This window comes from Equus asinus, chromosome 8, assembly GCF_041296235.1.
Source record: "Equus asinus isolate D_3611 breed Donkey chromosome 8, EquAss-T2T_v2, whole genome shotgun sequence".
Lineage (NCBI taxonomy): Eukaryota > Metazoa > Chordata > Mammalia > Perissodactyla > Equidae > Equus > Equus asinus.
This window is the reverse complement of record NC_091797.1, coordinates 33,411,788-33,434,528: the sequence shown is the minus strand read 5'-3', so window position 1 is coordinate 33,434,528 and position 22,741 is coordinate 33,411,788. Positions and strand designations below refer to the sequence as shown.

The window sequence follows — 22,741 nt, the reverse complement described above, 5'->3', positions numbered from 1 at the left end:
ATGAAAGATATTCAGAGGAAAATTTAAAGAATTTTTATTATTTTGACATTTTTCAGTATTAGGGAAATACAGTTATTTTCTTCAGTGTAATAATAATATTGTTTGAAGAAAACTGTTATTTTTTAATGGATGAATATCGAAGTCTTTAGTGATAAGAGTCATGATGTTGGCAAGTGATTTTCAAGTATTTCAGCAAAAATTATAGCCATATTATTTATTACATACATAAACAAAATACAGCAAAATATTAAGATGATTAAAACTAGAGTGATCATTGTACTGTTCTTTCTAATTTGAAGTATGTTTGAAATTTTTGTACAATAATTTGGAGAAAATTTTTAAAATAACAATGCTTAATGACATGAAAAATGCCCACAATATAATATTGAATGAAAATTAGGCTTCAATAGTATGCGTGTGTGAGAATGTGTGTCAGTGTGTGCCAATGTGTGTGTACGTGTCTTCCATGTATGAATATGTCAGTGTGTGTGGCAGTGTCTGTGTGTTGGTGTCTGGCAGTGTGTGTGAGTGTGTCAGTCTGCATGTGCATTCCCACATTCATCCACTCAGTCACTCAACAAATATTGTTAAAACCAACAACCAGACACTTCCAGGGCAGTGCAAACACAGCCGTGAACAATCAAATCCCCATCCTTGTCTTCATAGAGCTCATTTCCTGGAGGACGGACAGACAATAAACAATTAAATAAGCACATGTAAAAACGTGTGGTAGTGAACAGGGTGTGAACAAAGGCAAAGCAGGGCAGGGGTGGGGGGGAGGCTGAAGGTGCCATGTGCAGGGGGGTTGCAGGGAGGGTCTCTGAGTGAGGACGTTTGGAGAGAATGTCAGGGAGGGAAGAGATGCCTAGGAGACACGTTTTCAGGCTGGGGAGCAGCAGTGAAGGCTCTGAGGTGTGAACACCCTGGGCGTGCTGGAGGAACCACAGAGTGGAGGGCCTGCATCTCGATCTGATGCCAGCCCTGATATCAGTTCCCCTACATTAAATCCAGCATACATGGGATTAAAACCAGAGCACTCCTTCCCTGCTTACTCTCTGGCTCCCTGGCTCCAGAATCCACTATCTGCCATGGAGACAAACAGCCAAGGATGCCCACCTGGATTCCTTATCATCTCCTCCTCCTCCCTGGGAGCAGCTCCCAAGGCCTAATGCAGGCTGGTGGGAAAGCTCCGAGCAGCAAGGCCACTGACTCCTCCCGCCTCTCTACAAGCAGCCACATTCCTCACAAATCTTTAAATCCCCTCACCTCCCCTCTTTCGGGAAGATGAGACGAAACGAGACAAATTTGAGGGCTCACTCTCGACTCCCGGCTCACGTCACCCGAAATAAAAGCGCTTTCCTTGCCATATGCCTGGCGTTTCAGTTTTCCTTTGGCCCCTTTTGTGTGGTGGGTAAAGAACCTGTGTTTGCGGCCGGTAACAGGCCCATCACACGGCCGCATCTGTGTAAACTGGGCATTAACTGGAAAGGGTCCCGCAAATGAAAGAGATTCTTAGTGTAACATATTTTGAAAAGATCATTCAAGACATGCCAAAGGGTTTATGGTGGGAAATCTTCCTCCCTCCCCCAGGCCCCCCTCAGGTCCCCTGCCAGAGATGAGCATCTTACCAATTTCTCAGGTATCCTCCTGAGGAAAATTTATACAAATATTGTTATTGTTGCTACATCAAAGAGGAGTACTGGAAAGAAATAGAAAATGGAAGAAAATCGTTCTTTTCAATTTCCCAGGTGTTGTTGTCAAGGGCTGGGAGAGGGGTCGCAGGGAGGAGATTGGAACCTCAGAGAGTGTACAGGGCTCCTGAGCTCTCTTCTCCTTCAATTCTTGCCCATCCATGACCTTGACACCTGTTGAGTCCAGGGCTGCTCAGAAGCGTCTTCCCCCCATTGATGCCCAGCCTCAAGGTCATTCATTTCTGACCAGCTTAGAGCCCAGACCCTCCCAGGAAGGTCAGTCACAATCTGAAAGCACAGCAGTGGCGCCCCCTTGTGGCCACAGTGCTGAGGACAGACGAGCCAGCTGCCGTTTCTCCTGCTCAGCTAGGACTTCTGCAGGGTCTCCCTGGGCCCCCAGTAGCAGGACTGGGCTCTGCACACAAGGGGATGCCTCTGTCCCATGTCAGGTTCAGGCTGTGAAGTGTTTCCCAAAATCCACACTGACACAGATGTTTCCTCCCCATTGGGTCACTGTAGACTCTGCTTCAGGGCACAGGGAGGTCTCCAGGCCATAACAGCTGGTTCCCAGGTGCAGAATGGACCCCCAAAACAAACTGGGTGCCCTCAGTCTCCCAGGATGGGACCCAGGACTCCTGAGTCCTTATCACTTGTTCCTGCTGCTGCCTCTGGGGCTGGACTCTGTCCAGTGAGTCTCACAATATGGGATGGGGTGGGGGAGAGAAGCCGCCGGGGGTTCGCTGCCCAAGGACTCTGGAGATCCCATCCCTTTCCTCTCTGGTGACACAAGCACCCGGATCCTTAGCCTGGACTCCTCTGGCCCTTCTCTCTGCTGCCACAAATCCTGAACTTAGGAGCTCTGCAGCCCCAGCCCTAAATCTCATTTCTACCCTGACAACTTACCCAGGAATTTGGGGGTGCTGTAGACTGAATGTGTTCCCCCGAAATGTATATACTGAAACTTAATCCCTAATGTCATGGTGTTTGGAGGTGGGGCCTTTGGGAGGTGATTAGGTCATGAATGGAGCCCTCAGGAGTAGGATTACCATCCTTATGAAAGAGACCCCACAGTCCCTTTCACCATGCAAGGACACAGTGAGAAGACGGCCATCTATGTACCAAAAAGAGGGTTCTCACCAGACACCCAGGCTGCTAGCACCTTGATCTTGGTCTTCTCAGCCTCCAGAACTGTGAGAAATAATTTTCTGTTGTTTATAAGCTACTCAATTTATGCTATTCTGTTGTAGCAGCCTGACAGACAGGAGGTCCACAAGCCAGGGGAGGATGTCGCAGAACGCCACATGCCGCAGCTAAGCCACAGCTGTGATCCGGGCAGCAGTCACCTGTGATCCCAAACCTAGGGAGACCCCTTTCCTAGCCCAAGAGACATCTGCAACACTTGGTGGCCAGGCACCTCCCATCTGCTGTGCTCATGTGGTAAGACATGAGTTTGGGGCAGTGTTGAGCACTGTGTTGTCCAGGGGTTCCAGAAACCAAGACCAAATGGTAGGATCCAAACACAGACATATCACGGGGGACCCCTATGGGCTGAGTTGTGTCCCCCAAAATTTCTACATTGAAGCCCTAACTCCAAATGTGATTGTATTTAGAGATACAGCATTTAGGGAGAGAATAAAGGTTAAATGAGGTCATAAGAGTGGGGCCCTGTCTGACAGGACTAGTGGTTGTGAGAAAGTGACACCAGAGATCTCTCTCTGCACACAGAGGAAAGGCCTTGTGAGGACACAGCAAGAAGACAGCCATCCACAAGCAGGAGGGAGCCCTCATCAGAAACCAAGTTTCCTGGCACTTTGATCTTGGATTTCTAGCCTCCAGAACTGTGAGAAAATAAACTTCTGCTGTTTAAGCTCCCCAGTCTGTGGTATTTTGTTACGGCAGCTGGAGCAGAGGAAGACAACCTCCAAACCAACACCATAAACTCTCCCTTTCAGTTTCAGACTCAGCTCTAAGGAACGTGGTCCCAGCATTTACTCATTCCCTCGCAAATATTCCGTGAGTACCTCTCTACCAGGCACTGTTCCAGGCCTGGGGATCATTTAATCAGAACAGACAAACACCTGCTCTCCTGAGGCTTACAGTCTGACAGGACAGGCAGACAATAAATGAAAACACCATAATAGTAATAAATTATATGGGATGTGTTCCCATCATCTATTGCTGGGTAACAAACAATCCTAAAATACACAACAAGCTTTTTGTTCTCTCTCATTCTGTGGGTTGACAGGGCTGAGTCGGGCAGCTCTTCTGCTCCATGTGACATGGGTTGGGACCGCAGTCATCTGGAGGCCCAACTGATCCAGAACATCCAAGAGGGCTCCATCATGGGGCTGCAGGTGATGCTGGCTGTTGGCTGGGAGCTCACTGGGGCTGTTAACAGGGTGACCTAGATTCTCCTCCACCTGCTTCTCCATGTGGCTTAGCTGCTCTCAGCTCAGCACCTGGGTTCCAGGAGGGAGTGTTTCAAGTGGACCAGTCAGAAACCACAAGGCTTCTTCAGTCAGAACCTCAGAACTCAAGCTATGTCACCATTCCATGTTCTAGTCATCAAAGCTGGTCATTGATTCAAGGAAGAAGGTAATTAGGCCCCACCTCTAGATAAGAGATGGTGAGGTCACATTGCAAATGAGCATGTGGGATTGGGGATAATGCTGAGGCCGTCCTTGGAAAAAGAAACCTTCATCGTGTGTTAGAAAGTGATAAAGAGAGAGAGGAACAAAACAATGCAAGTCGACAGTCAATGCAAGGTGAGGGAAGAGGTGGCCTTTTTAAATGATGAGGTCAGGATAGGCCTCACTGAGACGACATTTGTACAGACTTGAAGCAGGTGAGGAACTGAGCCACGCAGACATTTGAAGGAAGAACATTCCTGGATCGCCTTCTGAGAGTGCCCGGGGCTCTGCACGGAGCAGGCCCTACAACTGCAGTGGGAGTGGAAGTGCGCACACTGTGGAGACTCCTGGCACAGAAGTGGGCTTCCCCCCTCCCTGCCTGGGCTTTCAGAAGTCCTGGGGCTGGGGGAGGGAGGAGGCGCTGCTGTGGAGGAAGACTAGGAGAGGACGGAGGAAGAGAAGGTGTGGCCCCACCCTCACTTCATCTCTCTCCAGCATCCAGGTCCCCCAAGGTCGTGGTGACTGACAAGGAGGACCCTGAGGGTGTGAGAGGCTGAGCACTTGACTCTTTCCCTGCCAACACCATGCTGACCTGGCTGCAGGAAGCGAAGGAGCTAATTGTGGACTCGGGACTCAGGGGAACCTAACATGAGGGAGACAAAACACATAAGGGCTGGGCACTGGTGGGGGTCTTCACTGGAGAGGAGCCAAGATACACCTGTCTGGTGGAGCACCTGGGCCTTAACCTGGGGTAAGATGTTGTCAGAGGACAGGGGTGAGGGTGGGGGTGAATCTCATCCAGGTCCTGCCCATGCTCCATGCCCCTGTACCCAGTGCTTCCCTCCTAAATGGAGATGTTGGCAATGTCCTCAGTCCCCCTCTGATCACTCACATCTCACCCTCATTCAGAAGTCCTTCTCTCTCTAACCTCCGTCTTTCCTGCTGTTCCTTCTCCCACAGCCCCAGGCTCTGACCTCTCCCTCTCCTCCTCTGCCCTCCTGTGGCAGGAATGGCTCACTTCCACTAAGGGGCAGCTCTAGGGGAGAGGCTGGGCTCTAGGTGAGGCTGAAGGCAGGAAGGGCTCCTGGGCCAGGGGTGGGGGAGGAGGATGGGCACAGCCAGAGGAGAAGCTGAAGAGCTGGGGGAGGCAATGAAGGAACATGTTTCCACATCATCATTTTTCTCTCATAGCCCAGGGGAGCCATCCTTCCCACAGGCCCAGGGACATGGAAAGAGCAGCAAGAAGAGGAAAATATTCCACATGAAATAAAAATACAAGATATTTCTCCAGAAGCTTTTTCTTTCTCTTGCCTATTCTAGTCAATTTTGTAAGACCAAACTTTTCCTTTCAGGAAAATCTCCAAACATTAAGGAATGAAATTGTTCAAGTCTAAGCCCTGTAGACTGAAAAAACAGCAGCTTTAACAAAGAAAGGCATGTATGGAGAACTGGCCATAGTGCGTTGGGTCCTAAAGGCTGCACTGAACAAACTCGAATGTGGTGCTGAAGTGAGAGCCTCCTATTTGCCTGTGTGAGCTTGGACGGCTCTAGAACCTCGGTGTTCTCTTTAGAAAGTGAAATGAGCACCCAGTGCCCAGATCTTAGTCTCTAAATATCATTCTCCAATAAAAGGAACCAGGGATCCTCAGATAAATAGCTTATTCTAGAGCTGAGACAGAAACAATACAAGATGAGCCTGGAACACCTTGTAAAGCCAGAAGAGAAGTGCACCTCCCCAAAATGGTGCATGTCAAAGGGACACAGCAGCCGACCTGAAAGAGCTCCTCAGGAAGAAAACTGGAATAATTTGAGGAGCAAAATAACAACAATATTGGATTATGACCCAAAATATAAAATAAATATCAAGTTCATACTGAAATATATAAGTGATTGAAAATTTTTAAATGAGAGAGAAGGGACAAATCTTCCTTACAGAAGAATTCCAAGTGAGATCTCTCATGAACAAAGATGCAAGAGGATCCCCCTGCCAGGAGGTGAACCCTTATTTCCCTCCCCTTGAAAGTGGATGGGACTTTTGTGACTGGCTTTTAGAGAATAGCATATGGAGAGGGTAAAATTACAGAAACTTGGCAGATATAACCTTAATCAGTGGTAAAGGTCGTGTGATATCATGCACCCCCTAATATGGGGTGATGAGAAGGGCACTTCACTTCTATGGTATTCTTCCCCAAACCCACAACCCCAATCTAATGATGAGAAAACATCAGATAAACCCAAACTGAGCGACATTCTACAAATTAGCTCCCTAATAATCTTCAAATCGTTCAAGGTCATGAAAACAGGTAAAGACTAAGAAACTCAAGAGATCAGAAGAGCCTAATAAGACATGATAACTTAATGCGTATTAAGCTACCCTGGATTGGATCCCGGAACAAAAAAAAGGACAATAGTGGAAAAATTGGTAAAATCCAAATAAATTCTATAGTTTAGTTAATAGTATTACACCAATGTTAGTTTCTTACTTTCTTAGTCTTGACATGGTTTTGTAAGATATTAACATGAAGGGAAGCTGGGTGAAGGGTATATGGGAAATCTGTGTTCTAGCTTTACAACTCTTCTGCAAACTAATATTATTCAAAAAATAATTTTAACAACTGAAATGAAATAGACAATCCAAACAGATCTAGATCTATACAAGAAATTGAATCAGTAATTAATAACATTCCAAAACACCAGGCCCAGATATGTTCACTGGTGAATTCTACCAAACATTTAGGGAAGAAATTATAACAATTCTCAACAATCTCTTCCAGAAGACAAATGCAGGAGGAATACTTCCTAACTCATTCTATGAGGCCAATATTAACCTAATACCAAACCCAGACAAAGACATTGTGAAAAAAGAAAACTATGGACCAATATCTCTCATGAACATAGATGCAAAAATCCTCAACAAAATATTAGCAAATATAACTCACAAGGTATAAAAACAACTATATGCCATAACAAAGTGGGGTTTCTCCCAAGTATACAAGGCTACTTCAGCATTAGAAAATCAATGAATGTAATCCATCACATCAACAAGCTAAAAAGGAAAATTCACATGACGATCTCAATAGATGCTGAGAAAGCATTTAACAAAATCAAACACTCATTCATGATAAAAAAAAAAAAACCTTAGCAAACTAGGAACAGAGAGGGAACTTCCTCTATCTGATTAAAAAAATCTACAAAAAACCCACAGCTAACGTCATACTTGATAGTGAGAAACTAGAAGCTTTGCTGCTAAGGTCAGGAACAAGGCAAGAATGTCTCCTCTCACCACTCCTTTGCAACATCATACTGGAAGTCCTAGATAATACAAGACCAAAAAAATAAAAGGTATACAGAGGGGGAAGGAAGAAGTAAAACTTTCTTTGTTGGCAGACGACATGATTGTCTATGTAGAAAATCCAAAGAACCAACAACAACAACAACTAACTCCTGGAATAACAACTAACAAGCAATTACAGCAAAATGCAGGACACAAGGTTAATATGCAAAAGTCGATCACTTTCCTACAGATCAGCAATGAACAACTGGAAGCTGAAACTAAAAACACAATACTATTTCCATTAGCACACAAACAATTAAATACTTAGGTATAAATCTATCAAAATATGTACAAGATCTATGTGAGGAAAATTACAAAACTCTGATGAAAGAAATCAACAAACTAAATAAATGGAAAAATATTCCATGTTCATGGATAGGAAAATTCAATCTTGTCAAGATGTCAGTTCTTCCCAACCTGATCTATGGATTCAACAGAATACAAATTAAAATCCCAGCAAGGTATTTTAGATATTGACAGCTGATATTGTCAATATCCCAGCAAGGATATTGATGAACTCATTCTAAAGTTTATCTGGAGAGGCAAAAGAGCCAGAGTAGCCAGCACACCATGAGACGACAGAGTGAGAGGACTCACACAGCTGGTCTTCAAGACTTTCTGTAAAGCTACAATAGTCAACACAGTGTGGTATTGGTGAAAGATGAAGTCATACGTCCAGGTAAGCAGCACCAAGGGTGGGGGTGCAGGTCGTGAGGGGCAAGTGGGGGGTATTTGTACTGTGAGGGGATCCCTTCAAGCTTATCCTGCACCACAGGCCTGCAAATACCAGCCCCCTACACTCCTGAAGTTTGTTGCCTAGTTCCAACTCTCAGCTCCCCACGCGGACCCCATTCCGGGCCTTCGGACTCCCGCTTCCCACATGCTTCCCTCCCTGCACAGTCCATGAAGAGTTCCCATCTAAGAGTTCATTGTTTCCTAGGGAGTAGGGACAGCCAGCCTTCTCTTTCCCATAACCCTATATCCTTGTACAAGGCCAGTCATAGCCCCTGGGCCAGTGATCTCTGTTCCCCGGAGGCTTATACTTAAGACAGGAAGCTAGCTTGGCTGCACAGTACAGATGACCTTAAATAGGGTCCAAAAATGTCAGAGGCCTAATTTCTGACTTCCAGTGAGCCTCAGCCCCCTACCCTGCCTCCCTACCCCACGTCCCCTTCACTCAGGATCCTGAGCCCCACCCCACAGCTGAGCTGGCCCAGGCTGAGGAGTTGCTGGAGCAGCAGCTGGAGCTGTCCCAGGCCCTACTGGAAGGGTAACAAGGGGCCTGGGAAGCCCACGCCCTGGTGCTCAAGACCCAGAAGCTCAAGGAAGAGATGAGGAGACACAGAGAGAGCCTGAGAGGAGACACCTAAGCTTTCCACCAGTTCCCACTTCACCCTTCAGCAATGGAAATATTACGCACCAGCCCCCTGAGCTCCTCAATCAGAAACATCCCAGCCTTTCCCAGGCCACTAAGAAAACCGGAACTCACCTCCACAAAGGGTCAGAAATTGGAAAGCAGTGAGGAGCCATGGTCTCTGCAGTCTCTTTAGTCACATACCCCACTTTGACCCCTCCTACTGACCTCTGCCCCACAGCAGGGAACACAGTCCTTACAGGGATATATCCTGGATCATACCCTAAAACAACCTCACCCCAAATTCAGTAAAGAAATGGAGCGTTTACAACATCACAGACGCATGTGTTTTTTAGTTTTGTTGAAAAAAAGTGCTGACAAATCAGGAAATGGAGGTTTAGGAGTGGTGGTGATGCAAAAGAGAGAAGCCATGGGGTGGGGGTTGGGAGTTGTCAAGGGTAGGTGGCAGTAGTGTCTCCTTTGCTCCTACCCCTGGTGTCATCTCCTGAACAGGGACAGCTGTCACATTCCAGAATGGGAGGGTAAGTCCTCTACCACGCCTGTTCAACTGAAGAGAAAACAGGGCACAGTTACAATAAGACACAGAAAAGAAAAAGTGAGGTTGGCAGAGACACACACACCCATACATGCAGTTGTTTATGTGGTGTGTGGGTTCAGAGGATAGACTTGAGGGTGGGAAAAAGAAATGTCACAAGAAAAGAAAGCAACCTCATATAGAGGTCACCTAACATCCCAATAGGGCATCAAGACCAGGGGGCCATGAACTTGTCAAGTGTCCATTATGCAGCAGAGGCTTTGCTAAGTAATAGGATTTATAACAAACACACTAAAGAACAAGGGGAATCTAAAGAGTTGGGGAGGCCAGTTTCAATACTCTCTGTAGGAGATGTTTATCTCATCAGGCAGCTCACTAATATCGACCTCAAAGCAATCCTGCACAGCATCCTGCACATCATTGAGGATCTTGGCATCATTCTCATGTGACACAAATGTGACGGCCAAGCCCTAGGGGCCAAACTGGCCTGCTCTGGCCACCTGGAAGGACACAGAGGATAGAACTGGAAGACCCCCAAAAAGGGAAGACACCCCAAAGGAGGGATGAAGATGGAAGGTTGCAAAGATACAGAAAATAGAGGGTTGGGGGAGGACAATGGGGTGTTCTTGTTGCAGGGGCGCGCACCCGATGCAGGTGGGTGTCAGAATGCTCAGGCTGTCACAGTTAAAGGCAATGTTCACCTGCTCCATGTCCATGCCTCGGCTGAGTAGGTTGGTAGCCACAAGAACTCGTCATGGAAAATCTTTAAACTGCTGATACCGAGAAAGCCTTCACAAGGAAGGAAATTAGAAAAATGTTGAAAGTCCCTTCTCTCACTGGCCTCTTTTCCTCCCAAGGACACAAAACATCTTCCCCATCTCCGAATCACTTCTCCTCATGGGGCATCAGTTGGTGGATGGCAATGGCTGGGAAGTTCTGCTCCACCAGGAGCTGGGCCAGGGCAATGCAACACTGCACGGACTTCACAAAGATCACCCCCCCATGTGTGTGCATGTGTGTGTGTGTGTTGCGTCTGTGAGTGAGAAGGGGGATGTGTGTTCATGGGTGTATGAGAGAGATTATGGGCGAGAGAGTTTTCAGTGATTACACTCTTCTAAAGGAATTTCCCTTAGTCTCCCTCACATATTTCCTCTTCTGCTCTAAATATAACTTAGCTTCTCTCTCTCGGCGCTGATTTTTCCTGAGCAGACATATTACAGAGAAGACGCAGAGAACAGTAACCGAAATTACCAGATATGTTGGGAGACAAGGATGAGGACACCTCTTGAAGAAGCGGTAAAAATTAGAACTAAGGTCTAGAAAGACCATGACCAACATACCTGCTCATCAAAATACCAAACATAAGCAACCTACCTATTCTAGAAAGTCGTTTTTAGTGGTAATAAACCACACAACAGGTACAGTGATGGAAGGCTTTTCCTCAGTCAGTAACACAAGAACAAACAAACAACTTTAAGGACCTAACAGCCCCAAGATATTTTGGGACTTTTATGAACTTATTTAAAATCCTCAAGGGTTTTTATATTTTGAGGTTTATTTACTGTGGTTCTTATTTATTGAGTACCTGTTGGTGCCAGCCATGGAACAGAAAAGCAGTTTCCACCTTGTTCATGCTCAGCCCCCAAAAAGACATTTATATTCTCATTTAAAAGAATTACATTTAAGAGAATCTCTCCACCATTCTCTCTCAAATCATATACATGGTTTTCTCAATAAAAGGGTACTTAATACAGGTTTCTCCTACAGTGGAGATATGCTCATCCTCCTACTGGGCCTTGAACAACTGACCTCATTGAACTCAAGGACATGCAGAAGGTCAAAGAGTTTCTGGTTCTTCTCCTGATCCTTCAGTTTCACGTAGCACTGCTGCAACCCATGCAGCCTCAGCTGCGTCTCATCATCCACGAAGATCTCCACTGGCGGGGGGAGGAGGGGGAAGGAAAGGGGTGGGGAACTGCAGGAGGGCAGAGTGGGGGGGTTAAACCTTGAGGGGGTTGAGGAAGTTGATTTCCAGTACACCCCATGGGGGGAGATGGGGGAAGAGAAAAGATTGAACACCACTCCCTACCCCCAAAAGTACCTACATTTTTATGTGGTCTCTTCCACATTAGATGTAATTTCCTTCCTATCAGTTGAGTTTTAAGATTGCCTAGCTGAAAACCGCCATGGGAAGGGAACTTTGCAGGGAGGAAAAGGAGCAGTGAAACCACCCAACGGCAAGACATAACAGATATGCCTGAATCTCTCAGTGCATCAGGCTCTGCTGCTACAGGTGTGAACATACCCATTCCGTCATGGACCTTATTCTTCCGGTTCCAGAGTCCTCCACCGTCGGCCCTTCAGTCTATAGGCTGACGTTAGTTTCTGGAGAGGGAAGTATATCTGGGCTGTCTTTTGCTCAAAACCTGAGCTGAGCCTATTATTCCTTTAGCGATACAGCAGCTCTGCTCATCCCAAGTCTCCACCTACAATATGAACCGCCCTCCTCAACTGTGAACTAGGAGTGACTGGTTTCTCTAGGTTTGAGGTGAGGAACTGAGAAGTCTGATTCTCAGTGATGTGGAATCCACACTTCCCTAAATTTGCCCAAATGTACAGTGAAAATCAACAACACTTCCTTATAACTCCCGTGGAGGTAAAATATCTATCCATGTTACAATCCCACTTCTGATTATTTATCCTACAGATACATCATCATGCCTAGAAATCATATAGAAGAAGATTATGCATTGCAGCACTATTTTAATAGCAAAAGGTGAAATTACCCAAGTGTCAATAAATAGTGGACCAGTTAAATCCATCCACATAGTAGAACACCATAAAGCTATAAAAAAAGGAAAAGGGAAATTCTTCACGTGTTGACAAGATCTCCAAATGAAACTATTAACAAAAATAATCAAGTTGCAGAACTGTGTATACTATGCTATATTTTCCTTAAAAGGGGAAGAAGAATTTATGTACATCTACGTGCCTGGAAAGACATCCAAGGACTTAGTGATAATGGTTCTCTAAGGGGAGAGCAGTAGGAACTGTGAGAATGGGAAACAATTTTGAAAATATTTTCACAGTATGCTTTGGGTAGTTTTAAACTTCTGAAAATTTGAAACTATTATCTAATAAAAATGGAATAGAATAACAATATAACAACAACAGAAGAAAACTACACAGTAAGACAAGACGGCCCAGCTCTGGCATAACAATCTTCAACGGAAGCATGTCGGGGTTGCTACCCACTCTCCTGTGACAATTGCTGCTCTGCCCTGGGCTGCAGATGGCACTTGGGCCTGTCCACATGTCACCTGTGGGGAAACTGATTTGCATTCCATTTCCCAATCTTTAAATGAATAGAATTACCTTATTCTACTTCCCCAGTCAAGGATCCACTTATCAACAATTGAAAGATATTTTCCAGAGCTATTATTTGCCCTCTTCTCAATATTGTCTACTGATTGGTTCTACATGGAGTTTCTCCCTCTTGCTCTCATTTAGACTTTTTCATTCTAAGGTGATTCAATAACTCTCTGTTCACACCTTCCTCCAGTCCAAATGTCCTCTGACAAGGCAGGGCTGAGTGAGCTCCCAAACAATGACAAGCACCTTGTCAGCCTCTTACCACATCCGTTATGCCCGACACCCATTGTGGAGTGTAGGCAGTTTCTGCTGTGAGACGATCAGTATTAGCAAGAGGGAGGTCCTCTCTGTGTTCCAGGTGCTCCATTCTGCCCCCTCCCACAGAGGATGGGGATAAGGAGACACCAAGGGCAGCCATGCACCATCACACAGGAGCGCAGGACTTCAGTGTCTCTGGCCTTAACCATGAAGATCAAGTCTGAACTCTGAGGGCTGAAGACATAGAAAATGGATGGTAGACACAGAGGACTCTCAGGAGTGTGTCTAAGGCTAATGAAGGATGAATTGAAGCAGGTTCAAGGGAGTCAGTCAACAGTTTTGTAGCAGCATCATCAACAGCAGCAATGACCAATAGTTGAACTCGACAAAAACAAACTAAAGAGATCTCTTACACAGAAAGAGACTAACTAGTTTAGCAAATTTGAAGATATACTCCACAGCTATTTATCTTGACAGGCCCTGCAGAATGTGACCTTAAGAAAAATAAAAATATATTCAGATTCATTCATTCAACATATATCTATTAAACCTACAATTTGCCAAGAAATAGTGTGAGTGCTGAGTAGAAGCAGTGAAAAAAAAAGAAATGACAAAAATACATGCTGTCGTGAATTTTTCATTTTACTTTTAGGAGACTGACACTAAAATAAATAAATTATGTGACATGTCAAGTTATGATTTGTGCTACAGAGAAAGTAGAGGCAGGGAAATTGTGTGAACAGTAGTAGGTGCCGGGGGTTGGAAGTCTAAACAGAGCAGGCATCACTGAGGACAAAGACATGAAAGAAGTGAGGGAGAAGCATCCCAGGTAAGAGGAGTTGCAAGTGCAAAGGTCCTGAGGTGGGGGTGCTCAGATTAATTTCCAGGTAAAGCAATTAATTGGGAAATATTCTGTACAGGGCCATGTGCCTCTGACACTTGGAGTCTGGGATCTAAACCTGTGCTTGAACCTTAATCCAGTCGAGGACATTTGATTAAAACTCAGCCCTACCTTCAGGCTCCCTTGCTGCTCTCTTCCTCCTGAATATAGTGAAAATGGATTCTGAGTAAAAACATAGATGAAGATATGGGGTTTTCACAAGTGATTGACAGCTCCGCAGTTTTCTTGGTTAGGATTCCTGAACAGTGAGAGAGATGCTCTCCATGAAACTGTCCATTCCTCCAGGCTCTCTCCCCTCCGGAAGCTCCCTTTCCTGTGTATTTGTTTAGACTATTGGAAAGGGATTTTCCTAGGCCACATTTTCTTAGATCTGCAGGAAAAGGGCTCCTTTAAATTGTTAATTATTTGATCTCAGTCTTCCTCGAGGAGGTATTTCAAGTAGACATTTAAAAGCCAATTTTGTATTTTTTCAAGATTATACCTATCAATAATTTTCATTTTTGTAAGCAATGACATTTGCACACAATTCTACATAAGTTCTTCCTTAAATACATCATAAGAATTTGTTTTCTCTCCAGGTGGTTTAGCACATTCCCTACTTGTTTCTCTTACACCCTGAGGTGCCGAAAGCTGAGGACCCAATCACTACTGTACATAAGACTTCATTGTATCCCACATAAATAGGGTATCTAGATCTTTGCTATAATATGTTGACTTTTGTTGTGTTTATTTTTAACTGCCCCACTTAAATTATGCATTGTAATATAAGCCACCTGGTTCCTTTTGCCAACTAAGAAGATAAACACTCACACATCATCACCATCATATTTATGAACATACAGTATTTCCCTTTTGTTCTTCATGAAGGAGAATCTCGAAGTTTCCAAAGTGCACTGGGCATTGACTCTGGATTGAAGCACCATGTCTCTTCCACCCAGTTTTCTGTTGTCTGTAGTAGACCTAGAGGGGAGAGTTGGGGTGGGGAGCAGGGCATGGGACTCAGGGAGTGCCTGTCTGTTCAAAATCAATGTGAATATAAAATCAGAACAAAACATCAGGGCAGAACTTATTTAAGTATCCTGTAGGAATTATGATGAAGTCCTGGACAGCTGCATTGTCAACATGAACAGTTAACATTGTTAACTGTGGGCTGTGTCTTCACCATACTAAGTCCTTGGTTGAATCTTAATTGAACAGTTCTTCCTTTGGAAGGACGGTAAGTGATGCCCAGGGACACTTCATGAAACTTCTCAGCAAATCAGGAAACTAGATATGGAAATGGGAAAATTTTTTTTTCTGAGGAAGATTCACCCTGAGCTCACATCCACTGCCAATCTTCCTCTTTTTGTATGTGAGCTCCCACCACAGCATGGCCACTCACAGACGAGTGGTGTAGGTCTGCACCCAGGAACAAAACTCGGGCCACCAAAGTGGAGTGCAGTGAATTTAACCACTTGGCCTCACCAAGCCTGGTCTGGGAAAAATCTTGAATTGTGTAAAGAACAGTGTACGAGTTTAAATGCATAATCAGTCTCTGGAAAGATACACAAGCAACTGGTGACAACAATTCCTTGGGGGTGGTAACCGGTGACCAGGGGCAGTAGAAAAAGGGTGACTTACCTTCCACTTGTGAGACGTACAGATGTGGGACACATCCCTACAGTATAAACAGGCAAGGTTTATGGGGGCTAAAGTTTATACAATTTGGAGGTGTCCTTTAGTAATAAGAATGCAAAGTATAAATACAAAGTTAGACACAAAAGTGAGTAATTATAAAGAAGAGTCTTGTGTAGGTGAGGGGAACTGGAACTTATCTTCATTAGCTCAGGGTCACTCCACCTCAGGCTGCAAAAAAGACCTGGAAGCGCTCAGGAAGTTTCCCCAGCTGAAGTAAGAGCTGAGGGGACAAGGATAGCTGAAGGGAGCCCTTCCCATGGGTGTCAGAATCCTTGGACACCCGTGTCTCCAGTGTTTCCCCTCAGAGTCAGTCAGACGGGACAACTCTGTTCAGATTCTCTTGTCCCCTCAGTGGATCAGGACAACTTTGACAATCTCAGGAAAGCTACGGCCCTGCCCCACACCTGCCCCCAGCTAAAATCCCTCACCTGCATTCCCACACAATTTTCATGCAATTTTCAGGTGGGTATGAGACCCCTGAGACCAAGGGTCTATGGTCCCTGTCTACACTTTCTATCAGAGAGTGAAAAAGGAATTCCTGGAGACAATGACTCTCCAGGTGTCTCCTACCTGGCCCTCCTTCTCAATGACAATCCTATTTCCTGTCATTGATGATAATACAGTATTTTAAATTCTCACTCCCTGCCCCATCAGAGGTTGGGCTCCAGTCCTTGCCCACATGGAACCAATGGATGAAAGGAGACACAGAGTGACCCACCTGACCTGAGAAGCCCAAGAGGAGGAGTGTGGAGATATTTAAAGGCATTTAGTCCCCGCAGTTGCATTTCAAAATATCTGTTTGAGGGGCTGGCCCCATGGCCGAGTGGTTAAGTTCACGTGCTCCGCTGCAGGTGGCCCAGTGTTATGTTGGTTCGAATCCTGGGCGCAGACATGGCACTGCTCATCAAACCACGCTGAGGCGGCGTCCCGCATACCACAACTAGAAGGACCCACAACGAATATACAACTATGTACCGGGGGGCTTTGGGGAGAAAAGGGAAAAAAATAAAATCTTTTAAAAAAAAAAAGAGGGGGAATAAAATATCTGTCTTGATTGGCAGTGTGGTTGGAAACTGTAACCAGGATCTCTTGATTCTTCAGAATCCAGGGTGCCCCGACTGGGTCTGGGTGACTTTCGTGCTTGTTTTTTAAACTCTGTGCTGAGGGAATTTTCAACACACACAGTATTAGAGAGAATGTGAGGGAACCCCCTGACCCTTCACTCAGCACTGCATTGATCACACCCCATCGGGATTTATCCACACCCCAACCATCACACACTGCGTTATTCTGAAGAAAACCCCAGACAGTACATTATCTCATCCATTGGTAGTTTTTTTGAAGACATCAGTGTTTAACTTCTTTACAAATCACACGGGGTGGGGGCTGGGGGCAAGTGATGAAACCGACAAACTATTTTCCAATACAATTAAGAACGAGGATCCTCTGAGAACTCGAAGTGTCCTGCTTTATATTGAACGTTCAGCATCTCTCAGACACTCAACAAAAGAAATCAGCAGCTCAGAGCTGAGGCGCCAAAGACGCACATTATTTAATTTCTTTTCTTTTAGGAGTAGTATTTGTCGTCTCTGAATTATAACTGGACATTTCTATTCCCAACCTCACAAAGGGAATCCCGAGCTCAAATGAAAACAAAATGTTCCTCTTTGTTAATCTGTACCTGTGAAGCCCCCACACTCCACAGACCTGACTTTGAAGTGGGTGGGATGGGGGAAAAGCAGGGCGAGGAAACCAAATGGCTAGTGCGCCATCTGCTGGTTAGATGCGTGTATAACAGGAATTGCAGACAAAAGATTCAGAGCCAAGAACAGTGTTTCCTGTCCTGTTTCTTTCAGGAAATTTCCCCAGAGCAGACAGAGCAAAAGTGACGGACAAACACATGGCATCGGGACAAGGGGAGAGGTTTGGTTCTGTGCTTGCATTCCCACATTTCCGGTTTATCATCATACCTGGACTAATTTCCATCACACTGGATACAACAGGATGGTAGAAATTCAAGGCCTCATTCCCTCTGGTGCAGCCTCCTGGAGAACATCTCATGAGGTTTTTCGAGAAATTTCTTAAAAAGTGGTATACAGGCACCAATTACCGTGATTTTTCCACCATTGAATGAATAATTAGCAATAGGAGATGCTTTCCTATAACAGACATTGTCATAGAGAAGCAGTGTTTTATTGTCTTAGAGTACACGGTGTCTTTATTCAGTAAAGGATTACTTCAAATAGTGGAGGGGTCACTTAGCAAGCCATAGACAGTGGCATTGATGACCATATCCTCTCATTTTTGCACCAACCCTTTTTAAGACAAATTCCCACTTCTACTCACTTCTACTGACGGTTTTTCGTTTTCTTTATCAGGGACACTGAATACCTTTGTTCTTAACAGATGCTAGGACCTTGGGGTTTCTTCAGGGGAAGCTGCTGAAGGAGGCAGTTGGGTGGATAGAATCCATCCTGAGGATTTTCCTGGATGCCCCAGACACTGTGGCTGACTGCCTCCCTCAGGCACATAAAGGCTGCATATTCTGCTCTGTACCCAGCGGTGGGGACAGATCCTAGCAGCCTCATCTCACAGCTACACATGAAGTTTGAGGTCTGGGACTTCTATTAATTTTTCTTGAAGGACCTCAAATTTTGGCTTCTTTGCTGACTTAGGAAACCATAAGAGTGGATTTGGACCGATTTCCTCTGCAATTTAGTCTCTGGAGGGAAATACACTGAAAACCCAGCTCATTTTCAGATGTTGAATGGGATCAAAAAGTCAAATTTTACAGTTCTAGTAATGGACACACAAGAATAGAACTGCTGCATCTCAGAGACTGAGGAAGTGCAGACCCGTACCTTTCTGGTGTGTGCGATTCCTGGGGCAGTGTTTGAGGCCCTGGATTTTACCAAGAACTTATTAACTGAGCAACTATTTCCACTTTTTGCAATAAAGTCAGAAGAAATGGAGCTCACCTTGTAACCAAGCTAACACAGATGAGAATATGAAATGAGGTGTTCTGGGAGAAATCAGAGAAGGCCCTTTCCCTGAGGTGTCCTTCTTTTTAGGGTTCTCATAAATAATGTGCTTGAGGTTGTAACCACACCGTTTTTTGTTGTTTTTTTTTTAACAACTTCCAAATTAGAAAATCTTTGAAAGAGCATTTAGCAAGTGGTTGATACAGGATAAATGCTGAAAAGTTGGTGCTTGATCCAAAGATAGTTATCATTCCAGGACACTAAAACTCCTAGGTGTCAATAGGGAGGTGGGCCTGGGACTTTCCCCAAGGACCAAAAAGAAGAGCATCTGGAGATAAGGTCATCCCACAAGGCCCAATGTGAGCGGATCACAGGTGTCTCTTCCTGTTCAGACTCCGGTGCTCAGCACCCAGGGCAGAACATGGGTGGAACTCAGCAAATGTATCAACCGACTGGACAAATGAGCGCAGGTGCGAGCCGACAAGGAAAACCCTGTGACTTCTATCAGGTCATAAATTTAAAATTGCTGATTTACTTATCTTGCAAAGGTTGGTAGCTGGATGGATGGATGGAGCAGTGGATGGATGGGTATACTCACATTTTCTGTGAGCGTCTCTCTATCTCTCTGTCTGTCTCTCTGCTCTTTGTCTCTTTCTCTGTCCATATCTGCCACTCACCTCTCATAATCATACTTCCACTTTCATAAGCAAGTGGAGTAAGTAAAAATCCTTTACCTGGTTTTAGGATCTTGCCTGTGTATTGTATTAGTGGTCACACAACAGAAAAAGGAAATAAATCTGTGGAAACCAGCACAAGTGAAACAGATGTTTCTGATGTGGAGCAGTGAGAAGATGTGAGGGACTGAGGCCTCTGGGGGAGACCAGGGCTGCCCTTCACCTGCAGAGTGGAACCTGCTCCAAGTAGAAAGAGAGCATGAAAGCGCCCAGACTAATTGCGCCCTTGCTGATTTCAAGAGAGGGTTTCTTCTCCAGATTCTTCCACGTGTCCTTCAGACTTGGCTCTCCAGGTCTAAGTTACTGGTGTGAAAAAGGATTCAAGAATCTCCAGAGGAGCTTTTTGGTCTGTTTTCATTGGTCTTTCTGCCTTTTCAAAAACACAGGCCAGAGACATAATAAATGAAATTGTACATAATTTTTTTGGAATTTGCTAAATCATTGAACTTCCTGTAAATGCGACTTACATTTCTGGCAACCCCATAAAGTCACGTGAGCCCAACACGGAGTGAACTTAGGCCTTGAATGGCCTCTTTCTGTTTGGATTCTACATGGACCATAGTTGCGGGAAGAATTCCAGAGCCAGATTGTGTTGCTCCACTATTGTGCTCATGTTTCAAGACAAGGGACACGAAGCTGACTCTTGTGGAGTCCAGGGCTGCTCAGAAGGAATCTGCATCCCCTCATGGATGCCCAGCCCCCAGGTTAGCCACCTCTGCCCGACTCAGCCCACAGCCCTCATCTCTCCAGAGCTGCTCATCAGAATCCAAGAGCACCCCCAAAGGCAATCCAATCCAAGGGCAGCGCCGCCATGGGGCCACAGGGCTAAGGACAGAAGACCCAGCTCCCCTTTCTCCTCCTCCACCAGGACCACCCCAGGGTCTCCCTCTGCTCCCAGCCCTTGGACAGGGCTCTGCACACAAGCACACGACCAGGTCACAGGCCAGGCTCAGGGCTCATTCATCTTTCCAAAATCCAGGTTGATATTGATGTTTCCTCCCACCACTAAGTAACTCAGTACTTTGTCCCCAGGGCAGAGCCAAGCTCCAGACCATGATGGCCAGAATTCAAGTGTGGGGTTAACCCACCCCAAAGCCCTCGATACCCCCAGGACCCAGTCCGTCAGCTTCCAGGATGGGACCTTGGACTCCTGGATCCCCTCCCTTGTTCCTATTTCTTCTAGGGGTGGAGGCCACTCATCCCAGGCATCAGCCTACGAGTCTTCAACCATGAGATGTGGGGACAGGAGCCCCTGAGGTGTCAGGTGTAGGAAGGAGGGAGTCTCTAAAGAGGAGAAGGGAGAAGAAATAGAACATAACACAATGAGAGGGAAGAAGAGAGGACGGAGCCAGGGAGGAAAGAAAAATGGGAAGGGTTGAGTAGGAAGGTGTGTCTGTGTGTGTGTGTGTGTGTGTGTGTGTCTGTGTGTATAGGGACAGTGTGATATTGTGATATAATAGGAGATATATGTTTGGTCTTCGTCCCCAGTTCCTGGCACTGAGCTCCTAAAACCCTTGTAACTTCCTGAGTGACAGGGGCGTTAGGAGCATCTTTTCTTATAATACTCAGTCTTAGCGCCTGATTCCTGACACAAGAGCTTCTAAGACCCTTGGAATCTCCAGAGTGACAAGAGTGTCCTTCTGGTATGCTAATGAGATGGCTGGTGGCTGGGGTCCCTAGATAGGTTCAGATGCAGATTTGTTGCCAGAGGAATCAACCATGTGGTTAGAGGGTTGGAGCTTTCAGCCCTACTCCTTGAACTCCAGGAATGAGAGATGAGCTGGAGATTGAGTTAATCACCAATGGCCAATGATTTAATCAATTGTGCATAAGTAATAGAATCTCCATAAAAACCCTAAACAATGGGATTCAGAGACCTTCTGGGTCAGCGAACATGTGGAGGTTATGGGAGGGTGACAACCAGGAGAGGGCATGGAAGCTCCAAGCCATTCCCCTTCCTTGCCCTATGCATGCTTTCCGTTTGGCTGTTCCTGAGTTGTATCCTTTACAATAAACCAATAATAGTGAGTGAAGTGCCTTTCTAAGTTTGGTGAGTAGTTCTTACAAGTTATCAAAACTAGAGGGAGGGGGTCATGAGAACCCCAGTTTGTAGCTGTCAGACAGAAGTGTGGGTAGTCTGGGAACCCACTACTTGCGACTAGCGTCTAAAGTGGGGGACAGTCCTGTGCGACTAAGCCCCTAATCTTTGGGGTCTGCACTAACTCTGAGTGGTTAATGACAGAAGTGAATTGAATCATAGGGCGTCCAGTTGGTGTCCATAGAGAAATGGAGAATTGCTTGGTCTGGAAAAACCTACACATTTGGTGTCAGAAGCAAAGTTTGAGTAAAAACTAGAACTTAGTAGACAGGCACAAGGGGTTTCTAGGGTGCAGAGAAAAGGAGAGCTAAGGGCAGGTGCTGAGGGGTCCAGCCTGGATGTTGTAGGGACCCACTCCCTACGCTATGACTTCACAGTCAAGTCTGAGTCCAGCCCGGAGATGCCTGTACTTATAGCCTTTGGCTACCTCACTGCTTCTTCTTCCTGCCTATGAAGCAGGAGCTGCCCTCCCAGGACAAGAGGCCCCAGGGCATGGGGAGGGAGGTGACCTGGCTGCTGGCAGCCAAGGAGACGATCTTGGAAGATCTCCGGCAGGACTTAGCTTGGAGTCTGAAGACCATCCTTGGCGACAAGGAGCTCAGTGGTGAGCCTGGCCCAGGCATCTGACCTCCATTCCCCTGGATTCCAAGAGGAAAAGCTTCTACCTCCCAGATCCCAGGAGTTCTTCTACTCAACCTCTTGCACCCCAGGGCAAGGTCAGCACCTTCCCTACTCTCAACACCCTAGGACTCTGGTATCCCACCTTTTTCCTTCTCCTCTGGTGACTGGGAACTTCATTCTGGATCCTCCAGGCCCTGCTTCCTGATACCCCAACTCCTGAACTCAAGAGCTCTGCAGCCCTGCCTCAAGTAGTTGTTCTACTCTAACAACTGACCCCAGGTTTTGGCGGTCAGGCCAGGGGAGAGTTCCCCAGGGTCACACCATCTGCAGCTGAGCCCTGGCTATGAGCCAGGCAGCAGCTATAGATTCTGGCACTATGGATAAACAGGGATGACTTTACTGCTTACAAGCCGACAAGCTGGGACTGGGGCACTGCGGTCCCAGAGCCTGAGAGGCAGCTGGTGGTCAGGCGCCTCCCGTGTGTGATGCTCATGTGGAGTGTATTCATTGCTAGTGGGAAAGCAAAATAGTGTA

At 45.9% G+C, this 22,741-nt stretch overlaps 1 protein-coding gene and 1 pseudogene across 25 annotated transcripts in view; both read right to left on the bottom strand.

Annotated features, from left to right (window-relative positions):
- The window catches only part of LOC106825028 (class I histocompatibility antigen, Gogo-B*0101 alpha chain), a 192,503-nt gene that overhangs the window by 69,090 nt on the left and 100,672 nt on the right, over nucleotides 1–22,741 (bottom strand). The window lies entirely within an intron of this gene.
- LOC106848281 (spliceosome RNA helicase DDX39B-like) lies at nucleotides 9,898–22,167 on the bottom strand (annotated as a pseudogene).